Source organism: Aulonocara stuartgranti (assembly GCF_965226115.1).
Source record: "Aulonocara stuartgranti genome assembly, chromosome: 9".
NCBI classification, from domain to species: Eukaryota; Metazoa; Chordata; class Actinopteri; order Cichliformes; family Cichlidae; genus Aulonocara; species Aulonocara stuartgranti.
In genome coordinates this window covers 4246630-4264448 of record NC_138960.1, presented here as the reverse complement: position 1 = coordinate 4264448, position 17819 = coordinate 4246630, and positions in this window count along the sequence as shown.

Sequence of the window (17819 nt, the reverse complement as noted above, 5' to 3'; positions counted from 1 at the left end):
TGAATTCAAAATCCTGCTCCTCACATACAAGGTCTCAAATAATCAGGCCCCATCTTATCTTAATGGTAAATGGCCTGTATTTGTATAGCGCTTTTCTAGTCCCTAAGGACCCCAAAGGACTTTACACATTCAGTCATCCACCCATTCACACACTGGTGATGGCAGCTACATTGTAGCCACAGCTGCCCTGGGGCGCACTGACAGAGGCGAGGCTGCCGGACACTGGTGCCACCAGGCCCTCTGACCACCACCTGTAGGCAACGGGTGAAGTGTTATGCCCGGGGGGACCCGGAGGGGCTGACCAAGGACAAGTTTAGCCAAGGAAACCCAGAGGTCTTCTTTAACCACGCAGCGCAACCCCAGTAAAACCCACGGAAGGCGGTCAACCCAGTTGCAATCTGTGAGAGAAGCACGGAGCACGGCCTTAAGCAACCAGTGGAAACGCTCGCACATCCCGTTGGTCTGCGGGTGGTACGCAGTGGTTCGGTAGACCTTGACCCCCAGGCCGTCAGCCATGGCAGACCAAAGCTCTGAAACGAACTGGGGGTTCCTGTCTGAGGTGATGTCGGCAGGGGGGCCAAAACGCGAAACCCACATTGACAAAAATGTCACTTCACGGGTCAGAGAAATCTCAAACGTCAAGGGTTTATGATCGACGTATGCGGTAAAGCTATGACCCTCGAGAAAAAAACGAAAATGCCACGTTGTGAGGTGCAGGGCCAGCAACTCCCTGTCAAAAACACTATATTCGCGCTCACTGTGCCTGAACGTGCGACTGAAAAAGGCGAGTGGTTGCCAGACCGGAGACCCGCTGTCCTAACACTGCGCCCACCGCCACTTCTGACGTGTCACTGGTCAATGCAATCTCTGCCAACGGAAACGGGTGCGCCAGCAGGGCAGCGTTAGCCAGCGCGGCCTTGGCCCCAGAAAATGCCTGATGCGTTCAGGGAGCCAATCAACCAAGTCCTTAGCTGTTTTACCCTTCAAGGCAGCATAGAGTGGCTGCAGCAGGTCCGCAGCTCTGGGGAGAAAGCGGCTGTAGAAATTGATCATCCCCAAGAACTCCTGCAGCACTTTAACCGACGTGGGATGCTGAAAAGCCGAAACGGCCCGGACCTTGTCTGGCAAAGGAGCCACACCGTCAGCGGAAATGTGGTGGCCCAAGAAATCCAGAACAGGCAACCCGAACTGGCAGGCTGGTTTTTTTTACATGGTAGAAATCTGCTGCAAGGACCGAGCGGTGCCATCTAAGGACTGGATGCCACTGGAGGTGCCTAGAAAGGACGTTCTCAATCTGAAGGCCACCTGTTTCCTTGGAGGGTGGTAGGATACAACGATTTGCAATTTTTTTTTTTGGATTAACGCTTTTTCTGAGATCTCAGGACACTTTATGTTGTTACTTTTTTCTTTTTTTGGGTCAGATCTGATTCCACTTAACACAAAAAACTGATGCATCAAAAAAGCAAACCAGTGACTAAAGACAATTAACACTTACTAAGAACACTGAATACTAAGTGCACTGAACTGAAATGGACAGCCTACCTAATACATTTACGGACGCTTTAAGTGATATATTGTACATTGTTGAGATTTACATGTTTGAAATGGTCTAAATGTTTTGTTCATATCTATGTTTTGGAGCATTTAAATATTGAATACACTCAAATCACTTTTCTCCCTTTAAGTTGTTGTCAGTGTCTCATTCTGAGTGGAGGGATATTCCTTCTTTAAGTTGAGTTACCACTGCCAGTCTCCTTATGATCCTAACTGAACCCAACAAGAGTAGATTCTCAAATATTGTTTTTTTTCCTTGACTTTGTATGACAGATTACTGTGGATTTGACTGATTTTGGACTACTCAGTTAAAAAGGGTGACAACTAGTGGCGAGCCAGCCAGGAGATTGGCATAGTGGTTTTACCTCCAACTCATATGACACACTGAGTGATATGTTTATTTTCAAAAATGGCACTTGAGCTTTGTGAACGCTTTAGAGTTGATAGCCAGAAAACCCTGCTTATTACAGGTATTGAAAGACATCGCAGTGAACATGATATAACTAATGTTTTTGAAGTCAATGGTAAGATCTCTAACATTGTCAGGGTCCCTGATGAGCCACATCAGCCCGAAGGCAGAACACTTATAGTGTATGAGTCTGAACAGGCTATCTTAAAGATAGACCCTTCCACCTTAGGGGAAGTTGTCAGCCCTGTAGTCCCTACAGTGAAATGGGTTTCCAAAACCGTCAGAGATATCACCCAAGAAGAAATGGGCAAGGAAGTGGCCCATAGATACCTGAAGGAACTTGAGTTTATGGGGGGCAGTGGGAGGGCAGGCTTCCTCAGTATTTTCCAAGGCGAGTTGCAGGCCAGCCCTACCCCCCAGATTGAGACACGATCACCCGTTGACCATAACGTTAATACGACAGCTGACATCATTCCCAATACTGATTCAAGTGAACCCATAGAACCCACAAGTGCTTTCAGCCCACATACTGACACTTTTGCTGGTCCAGTACATGTAGACGAGAGCATCTACAACCCTTCGCATATTCAGAAAGTAGTGGTTGAACATGTTATTCGTAATGAGCCAAGTCACACACCCCTTGCTCATGCTAAGATACGTACCTTCTCAGGCCGACTTCCACGGCCCAACGGTGAAGTCGACTATGAGACATGGCGTACCCAAGTCGATCTTCTAGTCAGTGACCCTTTTCTGACTGATGCCCTCAAAGTGAGGAAGATACTTGAGAGCTTACTTAGCCCTGCATCTGAAATTGTAAAGCCTCTGGGGGTCACTGCGACACCAAGCACTTATGTCACTCAGCTTGATTCAGCCTTTGGAGTTGTTGAGGACGGTGAAGAGCTTTACATTGCCTTTCTTGGCTCGAATCAAAACAGCGGAGAAAACCCATCTGCCTTCTTGAACCGTCTTCAAAGCCTTCTCACACGAGTCATTTCTAGAGGGGGAGCCCCTCCTACAAATGTAAATGAACTGCTTCTTAAGCAATTCATTAGAGGTTGCTGGGACCAAAGCTTGATAATAAGTCTCCAGCTTGAAGCAAAAAAGAGCTTTCCACCCTCATTTTCGGAGCTTCTCCTCATGTTAAGGACTGAGGAAGAGCGTTGTTTCACCAAGTTGGACCGCATGAAGAAACATTTGGGTGCAACAAAAGCTGCTGCACATGCACACTCAGTTTTTAGTATGCCCACCTTTGGCCAAAGCGCCACTTGCGACTCCTACTCCAACCGACAGTGAAGCTGTGAAACTCGAACAAAAAGTTAATGAGCTCACAAAGCAAGTTGAACAGTTAACTTTAACTCAAAGGCCAAGGAGCACTGCCCCAAGTACTGAACCTCTTGTAAGCGCTAAATCCAAATCTGTGGACCCAAAACCGAATGAAACTGCCAAGCTTGAAAGTCAAATAGCCGAGTTGACCAAACAAGTCCAAATGCTTGTCCAAAGCCAAAGACATTCAACCAAACCTGAGAAATATGAGCCCAAAAATTCTCTAGCTGTCAACACCAGAAACTCACAGGCATTTGCTAAAGTTCCTGGCACACCTAGGGCATGGTTTTGCTTTAAGTGTGGGGAAGACAATCATATTGCAGTAAGCTGCACAAATGACGCTAATCCCACACTTGTCCGAGAAAAGCATGCAGAGTTAAGAAAGAAACAGGCTGATTTTGCTGCACGACAGGCCACAGCCCCGTTTGCTTTAAACTAGTGGCAGCTCCTGTCGTGGGACACCCAGGAGCTGAAACCCTTGATTCCCCCAGTCCCGAGACATTAGCTTGTGGTCCTGAAGTGCAAATCACAGAACCCACTCAACCCATAGACAGCCTAGATCCTAACTTCCTCTTCCCTCAAGGTCTCATAGGCCCACGCTGTGCAGCCTCAGTACTTGTTGACGGGGTACCCTGTGAATCCATAATGGACTCAGGCTCACAGGTTACGACCATTTCTGAGTCTTTTCACAAGATGCACCTTTCCCACCTTCCCATCCAGCCAATACATGCTCTTCTTGAAATTGAAGGAGCAGGAGGGCAAAACGTGCCATACTTAGGTTATGTTCAGACTTGCATTACATTTCCCGAAAACATTGCAGGCAAAGAACAACAATTAGCTGTCTTGGCCCTTGTTGTTCCTGAGTGTCACTTTAACAGTAGAATTCTGCTGTTGATAGGGACAAATGTGCTTTTACGGGTTTATGGACAGTTAGTACATCAAGATGGTCCCAAGTTCATTCGTAAGCTACACTCTAAGCAGTTTGCAACGATCCTTCAACATGTTGCCCAAGTACAAAGAAATGATACTCATTCCTGCCCTGTCATGTTGCATAGCAAAGGGGCAGTGACAATCCCTCCAAGACACAAACAATGCCTAATGGGAAATGTGAGGTTAAGAAAGAACAACCGGAACACAAGTTTTGTTCTTGAGTCGCATGAGCAGTACAAGTTACCAGGTGGATTACTTCTTGAATCGGCTTTAGTAGACATTCCTTTTAATTCCAGCAGTAAAGTGCCTGTCATTGTACACAATGTTAGTGAACATGCTGTTACGTTGCAGTCAAATAGCATTGTCGCTCAAGCTTGTGCAGCCCAATACGTTTCCCCACTAGCATCGAGTCAAACTCGGAATCCTCCAAGTCAAAATGAACCAGACAGCGACAACCTCACATTCAACCTTGATGATTCTCCAATCCCAGAGCAATGGAAAGAGCGAATTCTGGGAAAACTGAGATCCATCCCTGAAGTTTTTGCTCTCGATGACATGTCCCATGGCCACACCACAGCTGTGAAGCACCAAATCAAATTGAACAATGAAACACCTTTCAAAGAGCGGCCAAGGCCCATACACCCAAGTGACAGAGAAGCTGTCAAACAACATTTAAGAGAATTACTGGATGCAGGCATCATTCGAGAGTCACAAAGTCCTTTCGCCTCACCAATTGTTTTGGTAAGGAAAAAGAATGGCTCGATAAAGCTATGCATAGATTACCGTAAACTAAATCTAAGAACTATTCGAGATGCATATGCCCTGCCAAATATTGAGGAGACATTCACAGCTCTGAGTGGAGCTAAATGGTTTTCGGTCATGGACCTTAAGTCCGGTTACTATCAGGTGGAGGTAGCTGAGGAGGACAAGCCTAAGACAGCCTTTGTGTGTCCTCTTGGCTTCTATGAATTTAATAGGATGCCACAGGGTGTTACAAATGCCCCAAGCACCTTCCAACGCCTGATGGAGAGGTGTGTGGGTGACCTCCACCTCACCGAAGTGCTTGTCTTTTTAGACGACCTGATTGTGTTCTCAGACACATTAGAAGAGCACGAATCCAGGCTAATGAAAGTTCTTACTCGCTTGAGAGACTACGGTCTTAAATTATCCCCAGAAAAATGCCACTTCTTCAAAACATCTGTGAAGTATTTAGGGCATGTTGTGGATGCTCACGGAGTCCACACCGATCCCGAAAAGATCTCTGCTCTGAAATGTTGGCCGCGTCCATCTAATTTCAAAGAGCTTAAATGTGTTTTAGGCTTCGCTGGATACTATAGGCGTTTCGTTGAAGGGTACTCCAAGATAGCCAAACCGTTGAATCGTCTCACTGCCGGTTACCGGCCACCGAAGAAGAGAGGCAAGATTTACAAGAGAGAACCACCCAGACTTTCTTACAGTCCCACTCAGCCTCTCGGGGAACAATGGACTCATGAGTGTGAAACCTCCTTCCGAACAATAATCGAAAAGCTGACTTCTGCACCAGTTCTTGCTTTTGCTAACCCACAACTCCCCTATGTATTGCACACGGATGCTTGTCGGGATGGGTTGGGAGCTGCGCTCTATCAGGAGCAAGAGGGGAGGCTGAGAGCAGTTGCTTACGCTAGCAGAGGGCTTTCTAAGAGTGAACAGAACTATCCCACACACAAACTTGAATTCTTAGCCCTCAAGTGGGCTGTGTGTGAAAAGTTCAATGACTACCTTTACGGTTCTAGCTTCACAGTCGTGACCAACAATAATCCGCTAACTTGTGTTTTGACAACTGCGAAATTAGATGCGGCAGGACACAGGTGGCTGGCTGCCTTGTCTACTTACAATTTCAATATTAAGTACAGGGCAGGTCAAGCAAACAAAGATGCTGGTGGGTTGTCACGGCGGCCTCAAGAGCCTCCTCATGAAGATGAGGCATTTGTCAAAGAAAAAGCTCGCATTGATGACATGAAAGAACGTCTCATTAACATGCCACACAATCTTGACCATGAAACGTTTTCTGCCTTGTGTCAGCGTCACTCAGTGTCATGCCATTCAGAAACCCTCTCAGTTGTCGAGAGTCTTGCTATTGACCCCAGCTCAGTCACTGAGGTTTATGGAGAAGACATCTTACCCTCAATGACAGATGCTGATTGGTGCGCTGCACAAAAGGATGATCCTTCTCTCGCTCGTGTTATAGCCCTGTTGAGAAGAGGCTTGAAACCCAGCCCCAAAGAAACAAATCTTGAATCGTCAGATGTTAAACTCCTTCTGAAACAATGGAACAAACTCGAGCTCAGTAATGGCGTGCTTTACAGGAAATTCAATGACAAGAGATTCCCTTGTGTACCAGTTAGTACTGCCCCAAAAGTACCGTGACAGAGCCCTGAAAGGTGTACATGACGAGGTTGGTCACCTCGGGGTTGAGCGTGCCTTACATCTCGCTCGGGCAAGGTTCTACTGGCCACGAATGGCTCAGTCCATTGAAGAGAAGTGTAAGAAATGCTCACGTTGTCTCATGAGGAAGGCCCTTCCCCAAAAGGCTGCTCCACTACAGATATCCAGGCAACTTACCCTCTTGAGCTAGTGTGCATTGATTACTTGTGTATTGAGCCCGATAGTCGAGACACCAGAAATGTGTTAGTATTGACGGACCATTTCACAAAATTTGCAGTCGCGGTCCCGACAAAAGATCAAAAGGCTAAGACAATAGCCAGGGCTCTTTGGGATCACCTTATCATCCCCTATGGTATCCCTAGCTGTCTGCTTAGTGACCAAGGCAAAGATTTTGAATCTAAGCTTGTTAAAGAGCTCTGCACATTGATTGGGACAAGCAAAATTCGCACAACGCCCTATCATCCACGAGGAAACCCGGTGGAAAGGTACAATAGGACTCTCTTAGACATGTTAGGCACACTGGAGGACAAAGACAAGTACCATTGGAGAGACTTTGTTAGGCCATTAACACATGCCTACAACTGTACACGAAATGACACAACAGGGTACTGTCCATACGAACTTATGTTCGGCAGACAGCCGAGGTTGCCTATTGATCTTGTCCTTGGTACTCACCCGGGCAAAACCAGTCCAAAGTCTTACTCTGACTATGTTAAAGGCCTTCGCCAAAACCTCCAAGAGAGTTACACCCTTGCCAGCGAACATTCACAAAAGATGGGTGAGAAGAATAAAATGAGGTTTGATAAAAAGATCAAAGCTGCAGAACTGTTTCCAGGTGACAGAGTTTTAGTAAGGAACGTGAATGTTAGAGGGAAGCACAAACTTGCTAACCGTTGGGAACAAAATATTCACATTGTTGTCAAATGGGTCAAAGACAGCCCAGTGTATGTTGTCAAACCGGAAAACGGAGACGGCCCCCAGCGTACATTGCACAGGGATTTGCTTCTCCCTTGCGGGTTCTTACCTGTTGAAGATCAGGTTGGATCGGACTCTCAAAATGGGAATCAGAGGAAAAAAAGGACCAGGAGTAAACCAAACTGCACAAAAGGCAACGACAAGGATAATGGAGGAGAGTACAGTGATGAGGATGAGATGAGTGATGAAGAGGAATTATGTATTGGCACATGGAATCTACAAATCATCACAAAAGCTCCTTACATTCAAACTGAGGCAGCTCATCCTAAAGCCCAACAGCAATTGGACAGTCATCCCCCCCTGTATCATCCCCTGACACTGCTGTACCGGAAACATCCTTACCTGATATTGGAAAACCTGCCTTGACACAACCTGAAGTCTCTAACACAAGTCATGTGGACTATGTTCCTTCCGATGCTAGGTCTTCAGACCATGTGATTGACATTCCCGAACCCAACTTGACACCTACCATGACTGATGCAGATCTCACTCCACCTGAGCCTGCAGTCATTAATGATGATGTTGTTAGTACTGATGCTGGCGCTACAGAACCAGTGAGGTTGAGGCACTCTGACAGAGAAAGACGCCCACCTCAGAAGTTCACTTATGATGAGTTAGGAGAGCCGCTGACCTTGGCTATTAGCTCCTTTTTCCAAACCTTAGGAGTTGCATTCTCCAAAACTGTCATGTCACCTTTACCAGGCCCCAGTTGGTCAACGATGCATGAAGGGACTCATGCCGGTTAGAGGGGGAGAGTGTAACCCATGGTTATTTTATTGCCAATTGTATTCTGTTTTTATTCTAATTTGAAGTGTTACTGTTTTGTTAAATGCTGAGTTTTCCCATGTACCGTGAATGCACCATAGCGCGTGCGTGGTGACTTTCTTTCACTGCATCCGCCTGCACGGAGCTAGATGTGCAAAGCTGTGTGGATATTCAGTCCTGTAACGTGTTGCGCTACGGAATTAATGTTTCTTTGAAGAATATCCTGGTGAGTCTCACAGTTGCAGTTTCAGTTGTGATTCATAGTCTAGTTTTTGAACATAAAACCAGTCAGGATACAATGCTTGTCGGAAATGTGATATTTGTCTTAGAACCTGCTAACGATTGCTTAGCTGTGTTAGCCTGTGGAAAGTATGCTAGCGTACCCACATGTGCTCCCTGGGCTAATGCGCTTACATGTGAAGTTTTAGCTAACACACCACGGAGACAATTCTCATGCTTCATGATTTGCAGTGAAATGTATTTTTGTTGTTGATAAATTGTTATTGGCCAATAAGAACTGTATAGATGTGTGAGGAACAAAAGGGATAACACTAGAGAAACACATGTTTTATTTTACAAGTGAGTGATTGCACTGCAAGTTGTGTGCAGTGCAATCACTTTTTTTTTTACGTGGTAGAAATCTGCTGCAAGGACCGAGCGGTGCCATCTAAGGACTGGATGCCACTGGAGGTGCCTAGAAAGGACGTTCTCAATCTGAAGGCCACCTGTTTCCTTGGAGGATGGTAGGATACAACGATTTGCAATTTTTTTTTTAGATTAACGCTTTTTCTGAGATCTCAGGACACTTTATGTTGTTACTTTTTTCTTTTTTTGGGTCAGATCTGATTCCACTTAACACAAAAAACTGATGCATCAAAAAAGCAAACCAGTGACTAAAGACAATTAACACTTACTAAGAACACTGAATACTAAGTGCACTGAACTGAAATGGACAGCCTACCTAATACATTTACGGACGCTTTAAGTGATATATTGTACATTGTTGAGATTTACATGTTTGAAATGGTCTAAATGTTTTGTTCATATCTATGTTTTGGAGCATTTAAATATTGAATACACTCAAATCACTTTTCTCCCTTTAAGTTGTTGTCAGTGTCTCATTCTGAGTGGAGGGATATTCCTTCTTTAAGTTGTGTTACCACTGCCAGTCTCCTTATGATCCTAACTGAACCCAACAAGAGTAGATTCTCAAATATTGTTTTTTTTCCTTGACTTTGTATGACAGATTACTGTGGATTTGACTGATTTTGGACTACTCAGTTAAAAAGGGTGACACCCGCACCAAGTCAATTTTAGAAAAAATCGAGGTGCCGGCAAGGTGGGCGGAAAAATCCTGGATGTGGGGAATGGGGTAACGGTCGTTCTCCGTGATATTATTCAAACGGCGGAAATCCCCACACGGCGGCCACCATCTGATTTGGGCATCATGTGTAGCGGAGAGGCCCAAGCACTATTCGAGCGCTATACAATGCTGAGGCGCTCCATAGCGGCAAACTCTTCCCGAGCGATGGAGAGTTTCGCAGGGTCGAGGCGGTGTGCGCGAGCAAACACCGGGGGACCGACCGTCGAGATAGAATGTTCAACGGGGGACTGTGTAGAAAGGGTGGCAAGCTTCCGCTTCCTGGGAGTCAATATAGAGGAGAACCTTTCCTGGAGTGTGAACACCTCCGAGCTGCTGAAAAAGGCCCAACAGAGACTGTACTTCCTGAAAATTCTCAGGAGGAATAACATCACACAGAAACTGCTGGTGTCCTTCTACAGAGCCACCATTGAGAGTGTTCTAACTTACTGCATATGTATTTGGTACACTAGCTGCACAGGGGCTCAGAGGAAAGCACTCCAAGGGATCATTAACACCGCCCAAAAGATCACTGGCTGCCCTCTCCCCACACTGGAAGTTCTACACAATGCCCACTGTTTTAAAAAGGCCCAAAACATCATAAAAGACACCTCACATCCTGGCCACTCCCTGTTCGAAATGTTGCCCTCAGGCAGACGGTACAGGGCAATCAGAGCAAGGACTAATAGACTCAAACACAGCTGTTATCCAACTGCAATAACACATCTGAATACTACAAAAAAATGTCCATCACGCCACTCTTGTGTTAATCTATGCACGGCCTGAAGCATGTGTGTGGGAATGTATGTGAATGTTTTACTGTTATATCTTATTAGTATTTTAAGTATTCTATCTATTTTATTTATTGAATTTTATTGTTTTATTTATATTTTGATATTGCTAGGGATGATGCAATGATCGGGGACCATTCTTCATTTCGTTGTTCTCGTGACAATGACAATAAAGTTTCTGATTCTGATTCTGATTCTGAACCCTGTGCTTCATTGCCGTGTTCCAGAAATTAGGAACAGTCAGTGAAGGGAACTCCAAGAGAAAACGCTGAAAAACATTCCCCGAAGTCACTAAATTAGCCAGATTCAGGGGCTCGATGGCCCAAGTTAAACAGGGTATTGAAGAAAAGGACAGGGCATCGATTAAGCATCTGTTAGCGACATCGACCAGCAGTCCGTGGGCATAAAGAAAATTGGTGCCCAAAATAGGCACAGAGCTAGCGGCAACAACAAAGTTCCACTGGAAATCCCGACCACGAAAACAAGCCAACATTTCCCCAAACGTAACGATGGGAGAGCCATTAGCTGCAATAAGCGGTTTGCAGCCCGCTGCTAAACTGTTGGGGGAAGAAGGCTCTTCTGGGAGCGGGAGTCGACCAGGAAACGTCTCCCGGAGTGCGTGTCTTCTATGAAGAACAGTTTTTCTTTGTCACCAGCGGTCGCGGCCGCTTCTGCGCGCTGGCGGGGCTGTGTCCCAGGGCCAGAAAAGCACAAGGCAGCAGGCAGCGCCGTGCTCGGGCGCCAAAACACTTATGGTAGAAACAGAGGTCCTGTGCTGCTGTGCCGCTGTGCTGGGATCTTTGCCATCAGTGAAGGATGGGATACTTCGGGGCAGGTCGGCGGGGAAGTGGAAGGTGCCGCCGGCAAGGCTGGAACTAGGTCGTAATCATGGAAAGTGAGGGTAGCCAACAAGAGAATACGATCGCTTCCTCAACCAGGGAGCGATAATCCTCCGCGTCTAGAAGCGGAGAGTTGGCGAGGCCAGCTCTCACGACCGCCGGCAGCTGTTGGAGGATGATGTGGACGAACAGAATCCCCCGTCGTCCGGTCTGAGGAAGGATAGCAAGTGCTCCATCACTTCGAGAGGCGTACTGCCACCCAGGCCTGAGAGGGAGAGGAGCTTTTCGGCTCGCTCTGCGTCGGAGAGGGCATAGCACCGAAGAAGCAGCTTCTTAAGGGCGACGTATTTCCCTTGGGTGGGTGGGTCCCGGAGAAGAGTCAACGCACGACGGGTGGCTAGCGGATCAAGAGAGGCCACCACATGGTGATATTTCGTGTCGTCAGCCGAGATGCCGCGAAGGGCGAACTGAGCCTCCACATGCAAGAACCACGATGGGGGATCGTGAATCGTGAAAAGTCCGGCAGCTCAAGTGCCACAGCAAACACAGCTGCAGCAGGAGGCAGAGGGCTGGCAGCCGCTGATGCATCCAGAGCGGAGCCGGTGCCACCATCGGACTGCACCATGTTCGAGTCAGGGTTCACCAATGTGGAGGTAAACACAGACGACACGAGAGCTCTCGATTAACTATCCTCGTTTATTACTCATCACGACACAACTGAATACTTTTCCCTCCACAACACAGCAATAACGCTTCCTGAGAACTGGGTGTGAGTGGAGCCCTCCAGTGGTCCACCACAACAGACACAAAACATTTATAGAGCTCATCTCGTGACAATACCACAGCGAAGAGTGTAACAGATAAGCTGTCCACCATGTCCACTTCACGCTTTGCTGCTATAAGGCATGAAATGGACCCGTATGCAGAGGTTGCAGTACCGCCTGCAGAAGTTGCAGTACCGCCTGCAGAGGTTGCAGTACCAGCAGATGGAGATAATATATTTATAGCCAAGAAGTTGGTACTAACCAAGGAAGGTATGAAGTACATTCCAGGTTCCTTCTATACCACAAATGATTATTCTAGGTGGCTCTTTAATTGCTTTCTCGTAATTATTTTCATGTTTGGCTTGAAATAAAATATCTCCCTCTGCTGGTACTCCAGATTACTGCAACTTCTGCATGTGTGACCATTTCACGCTTCGGAGAGGCAAAGTATGAAATGGACACGGTGGACTGGTGATACTGGGCAGTAATAGCACTGTCAAGACACCCTTAACAATTTTGACTTTTGTTACGACAGAGACTGCTCTACATAAACCACTCTAGTCTTTCTCTCCTGCTCTGAATAAAACTAAAAACTTATCATTAAATTCCTTGCAGTGCAGCTTAACTGAACATTAATTGTATTAAAGAGCATGAAGAGGTGTGATACTTTATTTCCCATAAGCTATAAGCCTTTTGTTTCAAAGACAAATGATTACAAATGACCATGCAGAGACTCATAATGAGCACATATCATTCATGAGCTCAGTTCACAAAATGACAAATATTGAATTCATGTGCAAACTGACTGCTCTTCTTTTCCTCTTTATGTAATATGTATTGCTGAAATTAAATTTGCAGGTTATTTAATAAGGTGAGATATAACCTCATTCAGGTACTGACACTGAAACAAATTCTTCTTGGCACATCAATGTTTCTAAGCTTAAACATATTCAGTGTGTTTAATCACGGAGCAGTGAATATTATTAACTTTTGGGCACTTATATATTACAGTGGTGTGTGTGTGTGTGTGCGTTTGTGTGTGTGTGTACAGCTTGTGTATCCCCCTCACTTTTCCTTCTCCTTTGTTTGATTAATAAGGAAAAGCATGTCCCTCTGCAGCCAGCATTTTTTCTTTGTCTTCCTTTAATGCTTTACATTTACATAAAGTCATTAAAGTCATTAAAACAATGACTGTGATTAGAAATTAAAGGAGCAAATGACCTCTGGCATACACTTTTTGGTTGAATTGAGACAGGAAACTGCAAATTGCTCATTCAAATAATTGCTCAACTACAGTTTTATTAATTTGCATTTCCACAGAACAGTAGTCAGACAAACACCTTTTTCCGGTTCAAAGAGCAAGAAGAGGAAGTTAGAAAAACATCCAACTAGCTGATAAAAACGAAGTTGTCTTCCATGTTGGTTCGATTCAGTCACAGCGTTTTGTTATGCCTGCCTCTGATTGTGAGCTATAACAAAATATTACACTGTTAGAGAAGAAAGTAAAATGTGAATTGTTTGTTGAATGAATAATACAGCCATGCGGTGTGAATTTTGATTCCAATTGCAATGTTAGCACAATGAGAACTGGCTGGTCTGCTTTCCATTTGATTTATTCTTATTGTGTATCCAGTTCCATTCAGAGACTGCTGATTGAAAAGTTGCTGCATCCTTTCGAAACCCAAGAAACTTCATGAGTGACTTAAATGAGCTCCCCTGTAGAAATCCAGGTTAACCCAAACCTGTATCGACTCATCGAACATTAGTTCAGAGCAGTCACACAGCCAAGTGTATTTGCCATCTGAGCAGATGAGCAGATCTCAGTGCCTTCCCACATCAGCTGTTGGCTCATCTGATGTTGCAAATCTCACATATGGTAAGCTATTAAAATTGCTTTAATAACTTACAGTTGATGAACATGTGCTGCTTTGCAACTTGCCTCCATTCTTTTTTCATGCTATGACGAACTTAATCAGTCCCATGTCTACTGTTACTGATGCCTGTTTTGTTCTGTAATCGATCTTGCTGTTGCGCTCCCTGCTAATGGATTTGGACATCACCACTCTTGTCTGTAAGCACATGGGTGAGCGGTGAGGTCCCAGAACAAAGCAATCACACCAAATTACCTTTGATGATCTTTAGATAACAGATGATCTGTGCTGTGCTTATAATTTTGTATTTATAATACAAATAAATCTGTTCAATGGAAACATAAATCACAATCCTGACTGAATACTACACACCGGCTGGGCACATGGACTAAAGGCAGATTTCATAATGTGGATACCATTTTATCTAACCGTTTATGCCAATGACCAAGAATAAGGTAACCCTCAATAGGGTGTTCTTTAAAGGATCTGTAGTCTCTGCAAAACATTAGGTTTTTAGCACTGAATGACACTTTAATTTTAACAATATAATGGACGCATGATATAGCAGAGAGAATTTTTAAAACATGTAAAATTGGGGAAAAAAGGATTTCATCCGCATCATTGATGCACCTCCAGCTGTGTTACTGCCTGGCCTGTCTTCTCCTAAAACTGCCCTGAATGAATCACTTCTGTAGTGGATATGTGGAACATTTGGGAAGGCCATGACAAACCACACGTTGAGAAAACATTGAGCAAAATAGTGACACCAGCAGAGACAGTTACTCTCTGGTATTCTGTTATAAATCATTCTGAAATCTTAATTGTTTTCAGCCTTTAATCTTGTTTGAATGCATTTTTGCCTATCAAGTGATTTAGTCAATCTTTTTCCTTAAAGGATGATGATCTGGAAAGCAAAGGCAATGCAGAAGTGCCGAACACCTATATTCTTTTGGATCTACTTACAAAATGACTTAGTCCATAGAAATCTTTCATGATGAATTTATGGTCTTAGTTGTGTCAAATCTTACAGCTCATGACATAAAACTGAACTGGGACCTTATTTGACCAAAAACAGTCAGAAAGTAGGACACCTCACCTAATGCTCATCGAGTGGGAGAAGATACGCGAGAGAAGAGAGAGAGGAGCAGAAAAGTGGAAGAAAAAAAAAGAAGCAAACAAACGGGAGAGCATATAACGAGGATAAAGGAGACTATCCATTAGAGAGGGGGCTGATCATTATGGCAAAAGCCATAATCGCAATTATTTTATTGTAATCTCAGTTATTAACATGATTAGTCATTAACTTTACCAGCATCACACATTTATAGAAGACAAAAAAAGACTTTCTTCAGGGGATTTCCTTTAACTTCACACTGGTAGTCTAGTAGTGAGTTAGACCTAGATTAGAAGATGTTTTTGACCATAAAGCTTGCAAGGGCAACCGCTCCACAGCAGGACACATTAGGAAACAAAGAGAGGCCAAGACTCCTACTCTGTGGTAGCAGCATGAGATTAGTAATGGGGAGTATGCCACCAAAAGGGACCAGGTGAGAGATTCTCAGAGAATGTCTGTTCAGGAAATGTTAATTATCCTTTCACATGTTCAGCTGATTGTTATTTCTACTAAAACAGTTTTGCAAGAAAAGACTTGGGTGTCTTAGCTTAGTCTTAGCTTAAGATGAATTTACATGTGAGTGGGTTTGGGCTTTATTTCTGTTGTGCAGCCCAGAATGGTGTGCTGCTGAAACCACCTGACAGGTTCTCACATGTCTGCTGAGGGCTTTGGGCATCCCTGTGTGTCTATAGTAAAGCTCCTGTTGGTTGCATAATAGTTTTTCTTTTCAGAATTATTGAGGCCAATGTGATCCTGGGATCACTCTGTAGTTATAAAATCATTTACAAAATCAATTCATTTTGCCACAGATGAACTTCCATTAAGAACTTGACATCTATCTTGTATAAGTAACACAGATAAGTTCCAACTTAGTATAGTGGATGGTGTCCAGGGGGATCGCCTCCCAGATCTAAACCACAGCATCACTTAGCACCTGGTCAGTCTTAGGTGAAACCTGGCAGCGTCGGATGGACAAAAGATAATGTCACTGAGGTGTTTTACTAGATTTAGGTCAGATGAGGTATCGATTCCTTCATCCTTCGGGAGCTGCTGCATACTTTCGTCACATGAGACTGGATATTCTTGAGCACATGGAGGAGGCCAGGACCCACTGCATCAGTGGTGAGTCTGACAGTGGCTCCAAGGATTCATCCGAACATCTATTGGTAGTCAGGGTGCCGTTGCCTAGCCTGTAGAGGTCCTCCTTGCACAAAGGAGCAGATATTGGTCCCGCTGCTGGGTTAACGATCTTCTGTGGCTCTGTCCGGCTTTCCTACAGCTCTCTTGTCTCTTGGATTCTCCTTCATGCACTTAAGACTGTAAGACTGTGCTGAGAGACACAGCAAACCTTTTGGAGATAGCATGTATTCATTTGCCATCCTAGAGGAGTAGGACTACCTGTACAACCTCTGTAGGGTCCAGGTATCATCTCGTGCTATGAATAGCAATAACACTGACCCTAGCCAAATTCAAGCTAATGGGAAAAAAGTGTCAGGAAAAATGAGGAGGGAAAAATTAACAAAATAGTCTGGGTATGGCTCTGAACTGTGGTCCACCTATGGGTGACTGAAGATCTACAGAAAGCATATGATAGATGCCCAAGGTCAAACTTTAGTACTGTATGGGGAAATCAGAAGTGGCAAAGAAGTATGTGAGGCCGGTCCAGGACATGTATGAGGACAGCAAAACATGGTGAGGTCTGTGGTAGGAGTTGTAGATGGGTTCAAGAAGGGGGTGGGAATACATCAGGGATTGGTTCAGAGCCAATCTTTTGTGCTATGGTCAATCACAGGCTGACAGATGAGGTGAGCCAGGAGTCTATGTGGACTATCCGGATTATTCGTCCAGAATTGCTTTGCGTTGCTGACCTACAGCAGACAAGAGCTTCTGGACATCTGGACTCATAACTCCAACAGTTTTATCGCCGATCTCCGACTCATCCCAGAGATCTCCAGAACACCGGAGGCTGCCCACTCTCCCCGGCCAGGCGGAAGTGCACGCAGACGGCGCCGAGATCGTAAACAAAGGCGAGGTAGGCGCGGAGGGCTACGGGCTAAGCTAAAGCTAACACCACACCGGCTGCCTTTACCCAGTATTTTCCTCGCCAATGTCCGTTCTCTGGCAAACAAAATGGATGAGATACGGCTCTCCATCACTAACAACAGACGGATTATGGACTCAAATGTCATGTTTTTCACCGAAACATGGTTGAACAACAGCTGCCCGGACAATGCTATCGAGTTAGCAGGACACACACCGAGCCGACAGGCTAGCAGATGACTCCGGCAAGACCAGAGGTGGAGGTTTGTGCATTTATATTAACAATGCTTGGTGTATGAACTCCACTACTACTGAGAGTCACTGCTCACCTAATGCGGAGTTTTTATGGTTAAATGCAGACCTTATTATCTCCCCAGAGAACCCACTTCGATCATACTCACTGCCGTGTATATACCCCCGACGCTAATGCTAGGTTGGCCATGAAAGAACTTTCTGCAGCCATTAACAAACACCAGAATAAACACCCCGAGGCTGCTTTTATTGTTGCTGGCGACTTCAACCACACCAACTTAAAGACAGTCCTCCCCAGATTCCACCAACATGTCTCCTGCCACACCAGAGGAGACAAGACTTTAGACCATGTGTATTCCAACGTGGCTAGAGCCTACAAAGCCACACCCCTCCCCCACATTGGACAAT